The sequence below is a fragment of the Podarcis liolepis genome (genome assembly GCF_965112155.1).
Source record: "Podarcis liolepis genome assembly, chromosome: Z".
NCBI classification, from domain to species: domain Eukaryota; kingdom Metazoa; phylum Chordata; class Lepidosauria; order Squamata; family Lacertidae; genus Podarcis; species Podarcis liolepis.
The window spans coordinates 15279731-15298657 of NC_139570.1; the positions used below are offsets into that span (position 1 = coordinate 15279731).

Here is an 18927-nt window from a genome sequence, read left to right on the forward strand (position 1 = left end):
AGGCTCCTTCTCTCAAGTTTGGCCACAGCCTTGTCCATTCCATTTCTGTTTCCTGTTTCCGAGAGATCTGAATTGGGAAATCCTTTCGATTCTTCATTAATAAGAGGCAGTGGGGTGAGGGAGGCCATGGCCACAACCACACCATTTAATGCGCTATGAAGCTGCTTTAAACACTCATGGCTTAAACACCCCCAAAGACTCTGGGAGGTATAGTTGGAAAAGGGTGCCAAGAGTTGTTAGGGGGCCCCGTTCCCTGCCAAGAAGGGAACCCTACCTCTACCCCTACCCCCACCCCTACCCCTGACGCTAACTCTAACCCTAACGCTAACACTTAAGCCTTAACTAGAGCTACTATTCCCAGAGTTCCCTGGCAAGAAGGGAACCCTAACCCTGCCCCCTAACCAGAGCTACAATTCCCAGAGTTCCCTGGCAAGAAGGGAACCCTAACCCTGCCCCCTAACTACAGCTACAATTCCCAGAGTTCCCTGGCAAAAAGGGAACCCTAACCCTGCCCCCTAACTAGAGCTACAATTCCCAGAGTTCCCTGCCAAGGGAACCCCAACCCTACCCCTACCCCTGCCCCTGACGCTAACCCTAACTCTAACCCTTAACTAGAGCTACAATTTCCAGAGTTCCCTGGCAAGAAGGGAACCCTACCCCTACCCCCACCCCTACCCTACTTTACCCCTAATCCTAATCCTAATACTTAACCACCGTAACAAGTCTCCGTCCCCTTAACCACCTACAGTTCCCAGAATCCCTGAGGGGAAGCCATGCCTGTTTAAAGTGACTTCATAGCAGTTCAGTGGTGCACCTAATGTGGCCTAATGTTCCCTCCCTCATTTTCTTCTCTCTCCCCACTGCCCCATCACTTGCAATGCAGCAGATGTCCGCCTGCAGTCTCCCTTCAAGGCTCCTTCTCTCAAGTATAGCCACGGCCTTGTCCATTCCTCACTGCCAGTATTTCACATTCACTTCTCCGATGTAAATAGGGATGTCCTGCGGTTCTCTTGATGACTTTTAAGACTGGACTTGGGGAAAACCTCACCGGCTCCAGACATCCCTGTAAGGCAAAGGCAAACAGGTTAGTGGGATGGCCAACACCCGACAGCGTCCCCCCAGATTCCTCCTCTGTTTGGCTGCCTGTTAACAAACAAGGCTTCCAAACCAGTTTGCACCCATCTCAGCCAGCGTAGCCTTGCAACATCCACTAGCCTGAATGCAAATTCTTCCGACAACCATCCACCAGCTGCAACCTCATCAGGTCCATTGCCAGACATCAACCAGCTTCAGAGCTGAGTGTCAGTCACCTTCAAGTAGCGATCCCACCAGCAAGTAATCTTTGTACTTGCCTTCTCCTTGCTCCACAGCATCCCAGCACCGGGCAATTGCCTCCTTCCGCTTGCCAGCTTGCTGCCACGGGACAGGAGACCACCTGGGCTGAGTGCCACCGAGCTGCCCATTTCTCCCTGGGGAGGGCAACTGCTGAGACTTGCGCCTTGGCCCACATTTATACCCGCTCAGCAGCCAAATGCTTTTGTCACATCACAATCAACCCATGGACAATGGCAGCAGCTGGGGAGGCATCACCATCACTCCCTCAGCCCTCACAATGGTGAGCACAGCTCAGCAGCCAAAACACACACAAACACACACACAAGTTGTGCCAATATCTGTGAAGGCCACACCGGAAACCCAAAGGGGCAGGAGGGGGACATTTTTCAGCCTTGTGGTTACATTTCCCTCCACACAACACTAGTCCAATACACAAATGAACAGAGCAATGAAAGCAAGCCTTATCTTTGCACAGGAAGCTGTTCAAAGAATGACATGCAGAGAGAAAGTTAGCATCTCAGGAAAAAACACTTTTTCATCAGTCAATCAATCATTTATTGTATTTGACTAAAACCCATTATAAATCCAGTTACAAAAGCACCAAACCCAATGACCCAAACTATGGCTCCCAGATTCTTGGGGGGGGGGGGAGCCAGGTGGATGCCATGTGAAATGAGCGATGTGTCAAGTGATGGCTATGTAGTACCTCCAGGTTCAGAGGCGGCATATTTCTGCATATCAGTTCCTGAGAATCAGGAGGGCTGTTGTGGTCAGATTCTGCTTGCAGTTTTTGCACAGGCATCTGTGAGAATGGGATGCTGAACTTGGGCCACTGGCCTGATCCAGGCAGCTTTCTTAGGTTACAAATGAAGACTTCCAAGAGAATACTTTTAATGTAACACTCCAAGAAATGCTGCAAGTTTCAGAAAGTCAAAGAATGCACTCCAAAATCAGAAATTTTGAAACCATTTCAGCACTGTGTCATTTTACTTTCCCCCTGCATCTTTTGCCCAGTAGAACCCCAGACCATGTTTTAATCTTTAATCAATAGTGTATCTTGCCTTCTGGGAGTGTGAATCAGATGTGCAAACTGCAAATGCAGCAAGAACAGCTGCTGGGAGGCTTGGCTAGTTTTGGATAAGAGCAGCGAAGAAGTCTTTGCTTCCTGGGAGAAGTTATTTCTCCATTAACGGAATGTTACTCAGAGCTTTCATATGCTTGATGGTACCTTTCTGAGTAGGTCCTTCCTTCCTTCCTTCCTTCCTTCCTTCCTTCCTTCCTTCCTTCCTTCCTTCCATCCATCTCTCTCGCTCTCTCTTTCTTTGTGTGTGCATATGAGAGAGAGAGAGAGAGAGAGAGAGAGTGCACAGATGGAAGTATTTCAGAGGGAGGGGGTATTGTTTGAAGTTTCTTGATCATTTCACTCAAGCGAATGACCACATTTGCCTCTGTTTTAACTGCAGCTCCTGATATTATTTTGGTTTTTAACCAGGGCCACATTCCCTTTCAGGCAATCTTCAAACAGCCACCAAACAAACAAACAAATAAATTTGTGTACCTGTATTCATCTGTAGTTCTCAGGGTGGTTCATAGCATATAAATAAGAGATAAAAACACAAAATAAATGCCTGTACAGTAGTGGGTGGGGCCGAGGCAAAAGGGGGTGGAACTACTAACATAGATCTTAATGTGTATTGGAGGCTAATTTCTGCACATGCTTACTCACGCTTCTCTGTCCTCCATTCAGACAAGTAAGAGGCCTAAATCAGACTTCCAGGACACCTTTCAGTCAGGCAAACATACCCAGGAACACATATTCCTTTAATAATGGAATTGCTCCCACAGAACTTACAAGTGCACCTCCACAAATTTGCTTTAGGTACAGTAAGGGGGTGATTTTAGTAATAATTTTAACATACTGTGGAGGAGTCATATGTAGTGGCTGCATTGAAATGAGCACTATTGTGCGCATGCCCAACTTGTGGGTTTCCCATAGGCATCTAGGTGGCCGTTGTTGAAACAGAACGCTGAACCAGATCGGTCACTAGTCTGATCAGGCAGGGATCTTTTCTTATGTTTTGTAAATCTTCATATTATTGCCGTCAAAATGTAACCAACAATGCGCAACCCTGTTATGGAGAAGCATCATTTGAACTCTTTGGGCATCTTTTCTTCATGAGAATAGGGAAACTGTTGTTGGAACTCACTCTAAAGTGTGCATTATGTCAGTGTAAAGCAGCCTAACTGGCTTCAGTGCCAGCCCATTGCCTTACTTTGAGCCATGTCTTACCAACAATCTCTTTCCAGTAATTGTGCTTGTCCCCATAAAGTCAAAGAATTCAAGAGAAGCAGAGAAGGGGGTGCTGGATACTGACCCCCCTTGCCACTTCTGTTGGAAAAGGGGTGTGGTTTAAACAGCCTCGTCACCATGCCCCTTCCCATGGTCCCCTGCTCCTTTCCCTGCAAGGGTTCAGGTGAGTGCAAAACGCCTTGGGGTGCAGCAAGCTTTGGGGAGGGGCTGGGGGGAGGATGCAATGCTAGGGATGCAATTCCTAGGGAAAGAAAGTGGCCACGTGTTCAGTTATGGAAAACTTAATAAATATTTCATACAAAAATAAATAAATAAAATAAATACTCAATGACCTGCCTTTCAAGTAAGTAGAAATGAAGCAGCTGGTTGCCATGGTGAAATTATGATGACACTGTTACTCTGTAGTGGCAGTGCTGAAATCCTAAGTCAGATTCAAGGGGGGGATTTCCCCCCAAGGCCAAGCCTACCAGCTAACAGTGACCTTAAGTTTTCCAGTAAAACATGAAATGGTGCACACGCTACATCTTGTTTGTGCGCTTATCAGGCATGTCCAAGGTCCATTTTGGGGGCCTAATCCAGCCCACCGGTCAGTTTAATCTGGCCCCTGTGGCAGTTTATTTCCTGGGATAAAACCCTAAAAAAGGGGCTGTTTTGGAGGCCCTCACGGCCCTTCACTTCATCAAATCTGGCCCTCTTTGAAAAAAGATTTTTTAAAAAAATTATTGGGTTTTCAGATTTTATACAAAACACAACAAAGACACAAAGACACAGGCACAAACATGCATAATTTCAAATCCTTACTTTCTTAACCACTTTCCCTGACTTCCCTGCACCTCCCCCTCATACATCCCAATTCCAATAGTTAACTCAGCAAGTTCTTATTAACCAGATTTAGCTTAAACCTCAATTAATTCGTAATACTAATCTTTTACGCCTTTTACCAAAGTCGACCCAAGTTCCCTTCCACAGATTTCCCACTTTTATAGTAATTACTAAACATTCTTAGAAATAAGAGAACAACATAAAATTGTACACCCTTTGGATTCAAAAACTCTCCCTCCCCCCTCCCCGGTTTCAATCCCCAAAATATGTCCATAATATCAGTTCTTAGCCTGGATTCCTCACGTCCGAGGCCTTCAAATTTCTCTCAGTCCCTCTCTGCTGGTTTTGTTGATAGCCCTTTATGTTGGTCATCAAGTCTCGGAGGATCTCTATCCCAGCAAACTCCATGTTACTTCCAACCAGTCCTCCATTTTCAAAAGCGGAGCCCAAATCATGTTTCTTGCTTCTTTTGAGTCCAAATGTCCCAAAAGCTCCAACTTTTATCTTGGTCAGATTTGTAATCCATATTCCGATCTCCCCATGAAGAGATCACTCCATTCTTCATTCTTAATTTCAGTCCAAATTCTCAATTTCCAAATCTTGTTTTCCTTGTAATTCTTTTTTGTAGGCCTCTGGTTGTCCCTTTCCACCTGCAACACTTCAGCGCCTCCTACCCACTCCTCTAAATTTGCAGATGTCCTCTTTGAAAAAAGATTGGACAGGGTTACAGTCAAAGAGTTCGAGAGAAGCAGAGAAGCGGGTGCTGGATGTCCGGAGTTTCATTCTCTCCCGTGCTGCAGAGTGTGTGTGACTACTGGATCACATACTCTGGGTGTTGACGTTCCATTCTTTGGAAGAGAGGGAACAGAAGGAACTGTGCGCCACTTCCGTCTTCTTTGTTCTGTGTTCTGTTGTTCTCTCTCGGACGGCCCACCCCCCATGGTGCTTCCCTTGGAAAAGGGGTGTGGTTTAAGCAGCCCGGTTGCCCCACCCTTTCCTATTGTGCCCTGTAGGCCCTTTCCCTGTAGGGTTCAGGTGAGTGCAAAATGTCTACTATAAACGCATGCAGAAAGACAAACGTATTTTACCACCCTACTTCCCATGGTAATCACAACACTATACAACACAATACAATAAAAATACCTTTATTGGCATTTCAAGTTAAAACCTTCCAAAATGGCTTGAGATACAAAGTCTTTCTTCTTTCTGTTTCCTGTTTGCGAGAGATTTGAATTGGGAAATCCTTTCAATTCTTCATTAATAAGAGGCAGTGGGGTGAGGGAGGCCATGGCCACATCCACACCATTTAATGCGCTATGAAGCCGCTTTAAACACTCATGGCTTAAACAACCCCCAAAGACTCTGGGAGCTATAGTTGGAAAAGGGTGCCAAGAGTTGTTAGGGAGCCCCGTTCCCTGCCAAGAAGGGAACCCTACCTCTACCCCTACCCCCACCCCCACCCCTACCCCTGACGCTAACCCTAACGCTAACCCTTAAGCCTTAACTACAGCTACAATTCCCAGAGTTCCCTGGCAAAAAGGGAATCCTAACCCTGCCCCCTAACTAGAGCTACAATTCCCAGAGTTCCCTGGCAAGAAGGGAACCCTAACCCTGCCCCCTAACTACAGCTACAATTCCCAGAGTTCCCTGGCAAAAAGGGAACCCTAACCCTGCCCCCTAACTACAGCTACAATTCCCAGAGTTCCCTGGCATGAAGGGAACCCTACCCCTACCCCCACCCCTACACTACCCCTAATCCTAATCCTAATCCTAATACTTAACCACCGTAACAGGTCTCCGTCCCCTTAACCACCTACAGTTCCCAGAATTCCTGAGAGGAAGCCATGCCTGTTTAAAGTGACTTCATAGCAGTTCAGTGGTGCACCTAATGTGGCCTAATGTTCCCTCCCTCATTTTCTTCTCTCCCCCCACTGCCCCATGACTTGCAATGCAGCAGATGTCCGCCTGCAGTCTCCTTTCAAGGCTCCTTCTCTCAAGTTTGGCCACAGCCTTGTCCATTCCATTTCTGTTTCCTGTTTCCGAGAGATCTGAATTGGGAAATCCTTTCGATTCTTCATTAATAAGAGGCAGTGGGGTGAGGGAGGCCATGGCCACATCCACACCATTTAATGCGCTATGAAGCCGCTTTAAACACTCATGGCTTAAACAACCCCCAAAGACTCTGGGAGCTATAGTTGGAAAAGGGTGCCAAGAGTTGTTAGGGGCCCCCGTTCCCTGCCAAGAAGGGAACCCTACCTCTACCACTACCCCCACCCCTACCCCTGACGCTAACCCTAACTCTAACCCTAACGCTAACCCTTAAGCCTTAACTACAGCTACAATTCCCAGAGTTCCCTGGCAAAAAGGGAACCCTAACCCTGCCCCCTAACTACAGCTACAATTCCCAGAGTTCTCTGGCAAAAAGGGAACCCTAACCCTGCCCCCTAACTAGAGCTACAATTCCCAGAGTTCCCTGCCAAGGGAACCCCAACTCTGCCCCTGCCCCTGACGCTAACCCTAACTCTAACACTTAACTGGAGCTACAATTCCCAGAGTTCCCTGGCATGAAGGGAACCCTACCCCTACCCCCACCCCTACCCTACTTTACCCCTAATCCTAATCCTAATACTTAACCACCGTAACAAGTCTCCGTCCCCTTAACCACCTACAGTTCCCAGAATCCCTGAAGGGAAGCCATGCCTGTTTAAAGTGACTTCATAGCAGTTCAGTGGTGTACCTAATGTGGCCTAATGTTCCCTCCCTCATTTTCTTCTCTCTCCCCACTGCCCCATCACTTGCAATGCAGCAGATGTCCGCCTGCAGTCTCCCTTCAAGGCTCCTTCTCTCAAGTATAGCCACGGCCTTGTCCATTCCTCACTGCCAGTATTTCACGTTCACTTCTCCGATGTAAATAGGGATGTCCTGCGGTTCTCTTGATGACTTTTAAGACTGGACTTGGGGAAAACCTCACCGGCTCCAGACATCCCTGTAAGGCAAAGGCAAACAGGTTAGTGGGATGGCCAACACCCGACAGCGTCCCCCCAGATTCCTCCTCTGTTTGGCTGCCTGTTAACAAACAAGGCTTCCAAACCAGTTTGCACCCATCTCAGCCAGCGTAGCCTTGCAATATCCATTAGCCTGAATGCAAATTCTTCCGACAACCATCCACCAGCTGCAACCTCATCAGGTCCATTGCCAGACATCAACCAGCTTCAGAGCTGAGTGTCAGTCACCTTCAAGTAGCGATCCCACCAGCAAGTAATCTTTCTACTTGCCTTCTCCTTGCTCCACAGCATCCCAGCACCGGGTGATTGCCTCCTTCCGCTTGCCAGCTTGCCACCACGGGGCAGGATACCACCAGGGCCACAGCATCCCAGTGCCAGGCGATTGTCTCCTTCCGCTTGCCAGCTTGCTGCCACGAGACAGGAGACCACCTGGGCTGAGTGCCACCGAGCTGCCCATTTCTCTCTGGGGAGCGCAACTGCTGAGACTTGCGCCTTGACCCACATTTATACCCGCTCAGCAGGCAAATGCTTTTGTCACATCACAATCAACCCACGGACAATGGCAGCTGCTGGGGAGGCATCACCATCACTCCCTCAGCCCTCATAATGGTGAGCACAGCTCAACAGCCTAAACACACACACACACACACAAGTTGTGCCAATATCTGTGAAGGCCACACCGGAAACCCAAAGGGGAAGGAGGGGGACATTTTTCAGCCTTGTGGTTACATTTCCCTCCCCACAACACTAGTCCAATACACAAATGAACAGAGCAATGAAAGCAAGCCTTATCTTTGCACAGGAAGCTGTTCAAGGAATGACATGCAGAGAGAAAGTTAGCATCTCAGGAAAAAAACACTTTTTCATCAGTCAATCAATCAATCATTTATTTTATTTGACTAAAACCCATTATAAAACCAGTTACAAAAGCACCAAACCCAATGACCCAAACTATGGCTCCCAGATTCTTGGGGGGGGGGGGAGCCAGGTGGATGCCATGTGAAATGAGCGATGTGTCAAGTGATGGCTATGTAGTACCTCCAGGTTCAGAGGCGGCATATTTCTGCATATCAGTTCCTGAGAATCAGGAGGGCTGTTGTGGTCAGATTCTGCTTGCAGTTTTTGCACAGGCATCTGTGAGAATGGGATGCTGAACTTGGGCCACTGGCCTGATCCAGGCAGCTTTCTTAGGTTACAAAGGAAGACTTCCAAGAGAATACTTTTAATGTAGCACTCCAAGAAATGCTGCAAGTTTCAGAAAGTCAAATAATGCACTCCAAAATCAGAAATTTTGAAACCATTTCAGCACTGTGTCATTTTACTTTCCCCCTGCATCTTTTGCCCAGTAGAACCCCAGACCATGTTTTAATCTTTAATCAATAGTGTATCTTGCCTTCTGGGAGTGTGAATCAGATGTGCAAACTGCAAATGCAGCAAGAACAGCTGCTGGAAGGCTTGGCTAGTTTTGGATAAGAGCAGCGAAGAAGTCTTTGCTTCCTGGGAGAAGTTATTTCTCCATTAACTGAATGTTACTCAGAGCTTTCATATGCTTGATGGTACCTTTCTGAGTAGGTCCATCCTTCTTTCCTTCCTTCCTTCCTTCCTTCCTTCCTTCCTTCCTTCCTTCATCTCTCTCGCTCTCTCTTTCTTTGTGTGTGCATATGAGAGAGAGAGAGAGAGAGAGAGAGAGTGCACAGATGGAAATATTGCAGAGGGAGGGGGTATTGTTTGAAGTTTCTTGATCATTTCACTCAAGCGAATGACCACATTTGCCTCTGTTTTAACTGCAGCTCCTGATATTATTTTCGTTTTTAACCAGGGGAACATTCCCTTTCAGGCAATCTTCAAACAGCCACCAAACAAACAAACAAACAAACAAATAAATTTGTGTACCTGTATTCATCTGTAGTTCTCAGGGTGGTTCATAGCATATAAATAAGAGATAAAAACACAAAATAAATGCCTGTACAGTAGTGGGTGGGGCCGAGGCAAAAGGGGGTGGAACTACTAACATAGATCTTAATGTGTATTGGAGGCTAATTTCTGCACATGCTTACTCACGCTTCTCTGTCCTCCATCCAGACAAGTAAGAGGCCTAAATCAGACTTCCAGGACACCTTTCAGTCCGGCAAACATACTCAGGAACATATATTCCTTTAATAATGGAATCGCTCCCACAGAACTTACAAGTGCACCTCCACAAATTTGCTTTAGGTACAGTAAGGGGGTGATTTTAGTAATAATTTTAACATACTGTGGAGGAGTCATATGTAGTGGCTGCATTGAAATGAGCACTATTGTGCGCATGCCCAACTTGTGGGTTTCCCATAGGCATCTAGGTGGATGTTGTTGAAACAGAACGCTGAACCAGATCGGTCTCTAGTCTGATCAGGCAGGGATCTTTTCTTATGTTTTGTAAATCTTCATATTATTGCTGTCAAAATGTAACCAACAATGCGCAACCCTGTTATGGAGAAGCATCATTTGAACTCTTTGGGCATCTTTTCTTCATGAGAATAGGGAAACTGTTGTTGGAACGCACTCTAAAGTGTGCATTATGTCAGTGTAAAGCAGCCTAACTGGCTTCAGTGCCAGCCCATTGCCTTACTTTGAGCCATGTCTTACCAACAATCTCTTTCCAGTAATTGTGCTTGTCCCCATAAAGTCAAAGAATTCAAGAGAAGCAGAGAAGGGGGTGCTGGATACTGACCCCCCTTGCCACTTCTGTTGGAAAAGGGGTGTGGTTTAAACAGCCTCGTCACCATGCCCCTTCCCATGGTCCCCTGCTCCTTTCCCTGCAAGGGTTCAGGTGAGTGCAAAACGCCTTGGGGTGCAGCAAGCTTTGGGGAGGGGCTGGGGGGAGGATGCAATGCTAGGGATGCAATTCCTAGGGAAAGAAAGTGGCCACGTGTTCAGTTATGGAAAACTTAATAAATATTTCATACAAAAATAAATAAATAAATAAAATAAATACTCAATGACCTGCCTTTCAAGTAAGTAGAAATGAAGCAGCTGGTTGCCATGGTGAAATTATGATGACACTGTTACTCTGTAGTGGCAGTGCTGAAATCCTAAGTCAGATTCAAGGGGGGGATTTCCCCCCAAGGCCAAGCCTACCAGCTAACAGTGACCTTAAGTTTTCCAGTAAAACATGAAATGGTGCACACGCTACATCTTGTTTGTGCGCTTATCAGGCATGTCCAAGGTCCATTTTGGGGGCCTAATCCAGCCCACCGGTCAGTTTAATCTGGCCCCTGTGGCAGTTTATTTCCTGGGATAAAACCCTAAAAAAGGGGCTGTTCTGGCGGCCCTCACGGCCCTTCACTTCATCAAATCTGGCCCTCTTTGAAAAAAGATTTTAAAAAAAAATTATTGGGTTTTCAGATTTTATACAAAACACAACAAAGACACAAAGACACAGGCACAAACATGCATAATTTCAAATCCTTACTTTCTTAACCACTTTCCCTGACTTCCCCACACCTCCCCCTCATACATCCCAATTCCAATAGTTAACTCAGCAAGTTCTTATTAACCAGATTTAGCTTAAACCTCAATTAATTCGTAATACTAATCTTTTACGCATTTTACCAAAGTCGACCCAAGTTCCCTTCCACAGATTTCCCACTTTTATAGTAATTACTAAACATTCTTAGAAATAAGAGAACAACATAAAATTGTACACCCTTTGGATTCAAAAACTCTCCCTCCCCCCTCCCCGGTTTCAATCCCCAAAATATGTCCATAATATCAGTTCTTAGCCTGGATTCCTCACGTCCGAGGCCTTCAAATTTCTCTCAGTCCCTCTCTGCCGGTTTTGTTGATAGCCCTTTATGTTGGTCATCAAGTCTCGGAGGATCTCTATCCCAGCAAACTCCATGTTACTTCCAACCAGTCCTCCATTTTCAAAAGCGGAGCCCAAATCATGTTTCTTGCTTCTTTTGAGTCCAAATGTCCCAAAAGCTCCAACTTTTATCTTGGTCAGATTTGTAATCCATATTCCGATCTCCCCATGAAGAGATCACTCCATTCTTCATTCTTAATTTCAGTCCAAATTCTCAATTTCCAAATCTTGTTTTCCTTGTAATTCTTTTTTGTAGGCCTCTGGTTGTCCCTTTCCACCTGCAACACTTCAGTGCCTCCTACCCACTCCTCTAAATTTGCAGATGTCCTCTTTGAAAAAAGATTGGACAGGGTTACAGTCAAAGAGTTCGAGAGAAGCAGAGAAGCGGGTGCTGGATGTCCAGAGTTTCATTCTCTCCCGTGCTGCAGAGTGTGTGTGTGACTACTGGATCACATACTCTGGGTGTTGACGTTCCATTCTTTGGGAGAGAGGGAACAGAAGGAACTGTGCGCCACTTCCGTCTTCTTTGTTCTGTGTTCTGTTGTTCTCTCTCGGACGGCCCACCCCCCATGGTGCTTCCCTTGGAAAAGGGGTGTGGTTTAAGCAGCCCGGTTGCCCCACCCTTTCCCATTGTGCCCTGTAGGCCCTTTCCCTGTAGGGTTCAGGTGAGTGCAAAATGCCTAATATAAACGCATGCAGAAAGACAAACGTATTTTACCACCCTACTTCCCATGGTAATCACAACACTATACAACACAATACAATAAAAATACCTTTATTGGCATTTCAAGTTAAGACCTTCCAAAATGGCTTGAGATACAAAGTCTTTCTTCTTTCTGTTTCCTGTTTGCGAGAGATTTGAATTGGGAAATCCTTTCGATTCTTCATTAATAAGAGGCAGTGGGGTGAGGGAGGCCATGGCCACATCCACACCATTTAATGCGCTATGAAGCCGCTTTAAACACTCATGGCTTAAACAACCCCCAAAGACTCTGGGAGCTATAGTTGGAAAAGGGTGCCAAGAGTTGTTAGGGAGCCCCGTTCCCTGCCAAGAAGGGAACCCTACCCCTACCCCCACCCCCACCCCTGACGCTAACCCTAACGCTAACCCTTAAGCCTTAACTACAGCTACAATTCCCAGAGTTCCCTGGCAAAAAGGGAATCCTAACCCTGCCCCCTAACTAGAGCTACAATTCCCAGAGTTCCCTGGCAAGAAGGGAACCCTAACCCTGCCCCCTAACTACAGCTACAATTCCCAGAGTTCCCTGGCAAAAAGGGAACCCTAACCCTGCCCCCTAACTACAGCTACAATTCCCAGAGTTCCCTGGCATGAAGGGAACCCTACCCCTACCCCCACCCCTACACTACCCCTAATCCTAATCCTAATCCTAATCCTAATACTTAACCACCGTAACAGGTCTCCGTCCCCTTAACCACCTACAGTTCCCAGAATTCCTGAGAGGAAGCCATGCCTGTTTAAAGTGACTTCATAGCAGTTCAGTGGTGCACCTAATGTGGCCTAATGTTCCCTCCCTCATTTTCTTCTCTCTCCCCACTGCCCCATGACTTGCAATGCAGCAGATGTCCGCCTGCAGTCTCCTTTCAAGGCTCCTTCTCTCAAGTTTGGCCACAGCCTTGTCCATTCCATTTCTGTTTCCTGTTTCCGAGAGATCTGAATTGGGAAATCCTTTCGATTCTTCATTAATAAGAGGCAGTGGGGTGAGGGAGGCCATGGCCACATCCACACCATTTAATGCGCTATGAAGCCGCTTTAAACACTCATGGCTTAAACAACCCCCAAAGACTCTGGGAGCTATAGTTGGAAAAGGGTGCCAAGAGTTGTTAGGGGGCCCCGTTCCCTGCCAAGAAGGGAACCCTACCTCTACCCCTACCCCCACCCCCACCCCCACCCCTACCCCTGACGCTAACCCTAACTCTAACCCTAACGCTAACCCTTAAGCCTTAACTGCAGCTACAATTCCCAGAGTTCCCTGGCAAAAAGGGAACCCTAACCCTGCCCCCTAACTACAGCTACAATTCCCAGAGTTCTCTGGCAAAAAGGGAACCCTAACCCTGCCCCCTAACTAGAGCTACAATTCCCAGAGTTCCCTGCCAAGGGAACCCCAACCCTGCCCCTGCCCCTGACGCTAACCCTAACTCTAACACTTAACTGGAGCTACAATTCCCATAGTTCCCTGGCATGAAGGGAACCCTACCCCTACCCCCACCCCTACCCTACTTTACCCCTAATCCTAATCCTAATACTTAACCACCATAACAAGTCTCCGTCCCCTTAACCACCTACAGTTCCCAGAATCCCTGAGGGGAAGCCATGCCTGTTTAAAGTGACTTCATAGCAGTTCAGTGGTGCACCTAATGTGGCCTAATGTTCCCTCCCTCATTTTCTTCTCTCTCCCCACTGCCCCATCACTTGCAATGCAGCAGATGTCCGCCTGCAGTCTCCCTTCAAGGCTCCTTCTCTCAAGTATAGCCACGGCCTTGTCCATTCCTCACTGCCAGTATTTCACGTTCACTTCTCCGATGTAAATAGGGATGTCCTGCGGTTCTCTTGATGACTTTTAAGACTGGACTTGGGGAAAACCTCACCGGCTCCAGACATCCCTGTAAGGCAAAGGCAAACAGGTTAGTGGGATGGCCAACACCCGACAGCGTCCCCCCAGATTCCTCCTCTGTTTGGCTGCCTGTTAACAAACAAGGCTTCCAAACCAGTTTGCACCCATCTCAGCCAGCGTAGCCTTGCAATATCCATTAGCCTGAATGCAAATTCTTCCGACAACCATCCACCAGCTGCAACCTCATCAGGTCCATTGCCAGACATCAACCAGCTTCAGAGCTGAGTGTCAGTCACCTTCAAGTAGCGATCCCACCAGCAAGTAATCTTTGTACTTGCCTTCTCCTTGCTCCACAGCATCCCAGCACCGGGTGATTGCCTCCTTCCGCTTGCCAGCTTGCCACCACGGGGCAGGATGCCACCAGGGCCACAGCATCCCAGTGCCAGGCGATTGTCTCCTTCCGCTTGCCAGCTTGCTGCCACGGGACAGGAGACCACCTGGGCTGAGTGCCACCGAGCTGCCCATTTCTCTCTGGGGAGGGCAACTGCTGAGACTTGCGCCTTGACCCACATTTATACCCGCTCAGCAGCCAAATGCTTTTGTCACATCACAATCAACCCACGGACAATGGCAGCAGCTAGGGAGGCATCACCATCACTCCCTCAGCCCTCACAATGGTGAGCACACCTCACAAACACACACACACACACAAGTTGTGCCAATATCTGTGAAGGCCACACTGGAAACCCAAGTGGGCAGGAGGGGGACATTTTTAGGCCCAGTGGTTGCATTTCCCTCCCCACAACACTAGTCAAATGCACAAATGAACAGAGCAATGAAAGCAAGCCTTATCTTTGCACAGGAAGCTGTTCAAGGAATGACATGCAGAGAGAAAGTTACCATCTCAGGAAAAAAACACTTTTTCATCTATCAGTCAATCAATCAATCATTTATTGTATTTGACTAAAACCCATTATAAAGCCAGTTACAAAAGCACCAAACACAATGACCCAAACTATGGCTCCCAGATTCTTGGGGGGGGGGGGAGCCAGGTGGATGCCATGTGAAATGAGTGATGTGTCAAGTGATGGCTATGTAGTACCTCCAGGTTCAGAGGCGGCATATTTCTGCATATCAGTTCCTGAGAATCAGGAGGGCTGTTGTGGTCAGATTATGCTTGCAGTTTTTGCACAGGCATCTGTGAGAATGGGATGCTGAACTTGGGCCACTGGCCTGATCCAGGCAGCTTTCTTAGGTTACAAAGGGAGACTTCCAAGAGAATACTTTTAATGTAACACTCCAAGAAATGCTGCAAGTTTCAGAAAGTCAAAGAATGCACTCCAAAATCAGAAATTTTGAAACCATTTCAGCACTGTGTCATTTTACTTTCCCCCTGCATCTTTTGCCCAGTAGAACCCCAGACCATGTTTTAATCTTTAATCAATAGTGTATCTTGCCTTCTGGGAGTGTGAATCAGATGTGCAAACTGCAAATGCAGCAAGAACAGCTGCTAGGAGGCTTGGCTAGTTTTGGATAAGAGCAGCGAACAAGTCTTTGCTTCCTGGGAGAAGTTATTTCTCCATTAACTGAATGTTACTCAGAGTTTTCATATGCTTGATGGTACCTTTCTGAGTAGGTCCATCCTTCCTTCCTTCCTTCCTTCCTTCCTTCCTTCCTTCCTTCCTTCCTTCCTTCCTTCATCTCTCTCGCTCTCTCTTTCTTTGTGTGTGCATATGAGAGAGAGAGAGAGAGAGTGCCAGCCCATTGCCTTACTTTGAGCCATGTCTTACCAACAAAGGTAACATTCTCTCTGCATGTCATTCCTTGAACAGCTTCCTGTGCAAAGATAAGGTTTGCTTTCATTGCTCTGTTCATTTGTGTATTGGACTAGTGTTGTGTGGAGGGAAATGCAACCACTGGGCCTAAAAATGTCCCCCTCCTGCCCACTTGGGTTTCCGGTGTAGCCTTCACAGATATTGGCACAACGTTTGTGTGTGTGAGTTTTGTCTGCTGAGCTGTGCTCACCATTGTGAGGGCTGAGGGAGTGATGGTGATGCCTCCCCAGCTGCTGCCATTGTCCATGGGTTGATTATGATGTGACAAAAACATTTGGCTGCTGAGCGGGTATAAATGTGGGCCAAGGCGCAAGTCTCAGCAGTTGCCCTCCCCAGAGAGAAATGGGCAGCTCGGTGGCACTCAGCCCAGGTGGTCTCCTGTCCCGTGGCAGCAAGCTGGCAAGCGGAAGGAGGCAATCGCCCGGTGCTGGGATGCTGTGGAGCAAGGAGAAGGCGAGTACAAAGATTAATTGCTTCTGGGATCACTACTTGAAGGTGACTGACACTCAGCTCTGAAGCTGGTTGATGTCTGGCAGTGGACCTGATGAGGTTGCAGCTGGTGGATGGTTGTCGGAAGAATTTGCATTCAGGCTAGTGGATGTTGTGAGGCTACGCTGGCTGAGATGGGTGCAAACTGGTTTGGAAGCCTTGTTTGTTAACAGGCAGCGAAACAGAGGAGGAATCTGGGGGACGCTGTCGGGTGCTGGCCATCCCACTCACCTGTTTGCCTTTGCCTTACAGGGATGTCTGGAGCCGGTGAGGTTTTCCCCAAGTCCAGTCTTAAAAGTCATCAAGAGAACCGCAGGACATCCCTATTTACATCGGAGAAGTGAACGTGAAATACTGGCAGTGAGGAATGGACAAGGCTGTGGCTATACTTGAGAGAAGGAGCTTTGAAGGACGACTGCAGGCGGACATCTGCTGCATTGCAAGTGATGGGGCAGTGGGGAGAGAGAAGAAAATGAGGGAGGGAACATTAGGCCACATTAGGTGCACCACTGAACTGCTATGAAGTCACTTTAAACAGGCATGGCTTCCCCTCAGGGATTCTGGGAACTGTAGGTGGTTAAGGGGACGGAGACTTGTTACGGTGGTTAAGTATTAGGATTAGGATTAGGGGTAGGGGTGGGGGTGGGGGTAGGGGTAGGGTTCCCTTCTTGCCAGGGAACTCTGGGAATTGTAGCTCTAGTTAAGGGTAAGAGTTAGGGTTAGCGTCAGGGGCAGGGGTAGGGTTGGGGTTCCCTTGGCAGGGAACTCTGGGAATTGTAGCTCTAGTTAGGGGGCAGGATTAGGGTTCCCTTTTTGCCAGGGAACTCTGGGAATTGTAGCTGTAGTTAGGGGACAGGGTTAGGGTTCCCTTCTTGCCAGGGAACTCTGGGAATTGTAGCTCTAGTTAAGGCTTAAGGGTTAGCGTTAGGGTTAGAGTTAGCGTCAGGGGTGGGGGTGGGGGTAGGGGTAGAGGTAGGGTTCCCTTCTTGGCAGGGAACGGGGCCCCCTAACAACTCTTGGCACCCTTTTCCAACTATAGCTCCCAGAGTCTTTGGGGGTTGTTTAAGCCATGAGTGTTTAAAGCGGCTTCATAGCGCATTAAATGGTGTGGATGTGGCCATGGCCTCCCTCACCCCACTGCCTCTTATTAATGAAGAATCGAAAGGATTTCCCAATTCAGATCTCTCGGAAACAGGAAACAGAAATGGAATGGACAAGCCTGTGGCCATACTTGAGAGAAGGAGCCTTGAATTGAGACTGCAGGCGGACATCTGCTGCATTGCAAGTGATGGGGCAGTGGGGAGAGAGAAGAAAATGAGGGAGGGAACATTAGGCCACATTAGGTGCACCACTGAACTGCTATGAAGTCACTTTAAACAGGCATGGTTTCCCCTCAGGGATTCTGGGAACTGTAGGTGGTTAAGGGGACGGAGACTTCTTACGGTGGTTAAGTATTAGGATTAGGATTAAGGGTAGGGTAGGGGTGGGGGTAGGGGTAGGGTTCCCTTCATGCCAGGGAACTCTGGGAATTGTAGCTGTAGTTAGGGGGCAGGGTTAGGGTTCCCTTTTTGCCAAGGAACTCTGGGAATTGTAGCTCTAGTTAGGGGGCAGGGTTAGGGTTAGGGTTCCCTTTTTGCCAGGGAACTCTGGGAATTGTAGCTTTAGTTAGGGGGCAGGGTGAGGGTTTCCTTTTTGCCAGGGAACTCTGGGAATTGTAGCTCTAGTTAAGGCTTAAGGGCTAGCGTTAGGGTTAGAGTTAGCGTCAGGGGTGGGGGTAGGGGTACGGGTAGAGGTAGGGTTCCCTTCTTGGCAGGGAACGGGGCCCCCTAACAACTCTTGGCACCCTTTTCCAACTATAGCTCCCAGAGTCTTTGGGAGTGTTTAAGCCATGAGTTTTTAAAGCGGCTTCATAGCGCATTAAATGGTGTGGATGTGGCCATGGCGTCCCTCACCCCACTGCCTCTTATTAATGAAGAATTGAAAGGATTTCCCAATTCAAATCTCTCAGAAACAGGAAACAGAAAGAAGAAAGACTTTGTATCTCAAGCCATTTTGGAAGGTCTTAACTTGAAATGCCAATAAAGGTATTTTTATTGTATTGTGTTGTATAGTGTTGTGATTACCATGGGAAGTAGGGTGGTAAAATACGTTTGTCTTTCTGCGTGCGTTTATAGTAGGCATTTTGCACTCACCTGAACCCTTGCAGGGAAAGGGACAGGGCACAATGGGAAAGGGCGGGGCAACCGGGCTGCTTAAACCACACCCCTCTTCCAAGGGAAGCACCATGGGGGGTGGGCCGTCCGAGAGAGAACAACAGAACACAGAACAAAGAAGACGGAAGTGGCGCACAGTTCCTTCTGTTCCCTCTCTTCCAAAGATTGGAACGTCAACACCCAGAGTATGTGATCCAGTAGTCACACACACTCTGCAGCACGGGAGAGAATGAAACTCCGGACATCCAGCACCCGCTTCTCTGCTTCTCTCGAACTCTTTGACTGTAACCCTGTCCAATCTTTTTTCAAAGAGGGCCAGATTTGATGAAGTGAAGGGCCGTGAGGGCCGCCAAAACAGCCCCTTTTTTAGGGTTTTACCCCAGGAAATAAACTGCCACAGGGGCCAGATTAAACTGACCGGTGGGCTGGATTAGCCCCCCAAAATGGACCTTGGACATGCCTGATAAGCGCACAAACAAGATGTAGCGTGTGCACCATTT

General features: G+C 47.7%; 2 long non-coding RNA genes across 2 annotated transcripts in view; both read right to left on the reverse strand.

Moving 5' to 3' along the window:
• Positions 1 to 18506, reverse strand: part of LOC310698888 — a 411787-nt gene extending 393281 nt beyond the window's left edge. The window contains exon 1 of the long non-coding RNA XR_014521781.1: positions 18407 to 18506. This is a non-coding gene — a long non-coding RNA (uncharacterized lncRNA). The remainder of the gene's footprint in view (positions 1 to 18406) is intronic.
• Positions 306 to 7837, reverse strand: LOC310698891. Its single transcript, XR_014521786.1, has 4 exons — positions 7744 to 7837; positions 7077 to 7454; positions 6786 to 6959; positions 306 to 598 (listed from the first exon to the last, which is right to left on the reverse strand). It is a non-coding gene; the product is annotated as an uncharacterized lncRNA (long non-coding RNA).
• Positions 18507 to 18927: the final 421 nt, after the last annotated feature.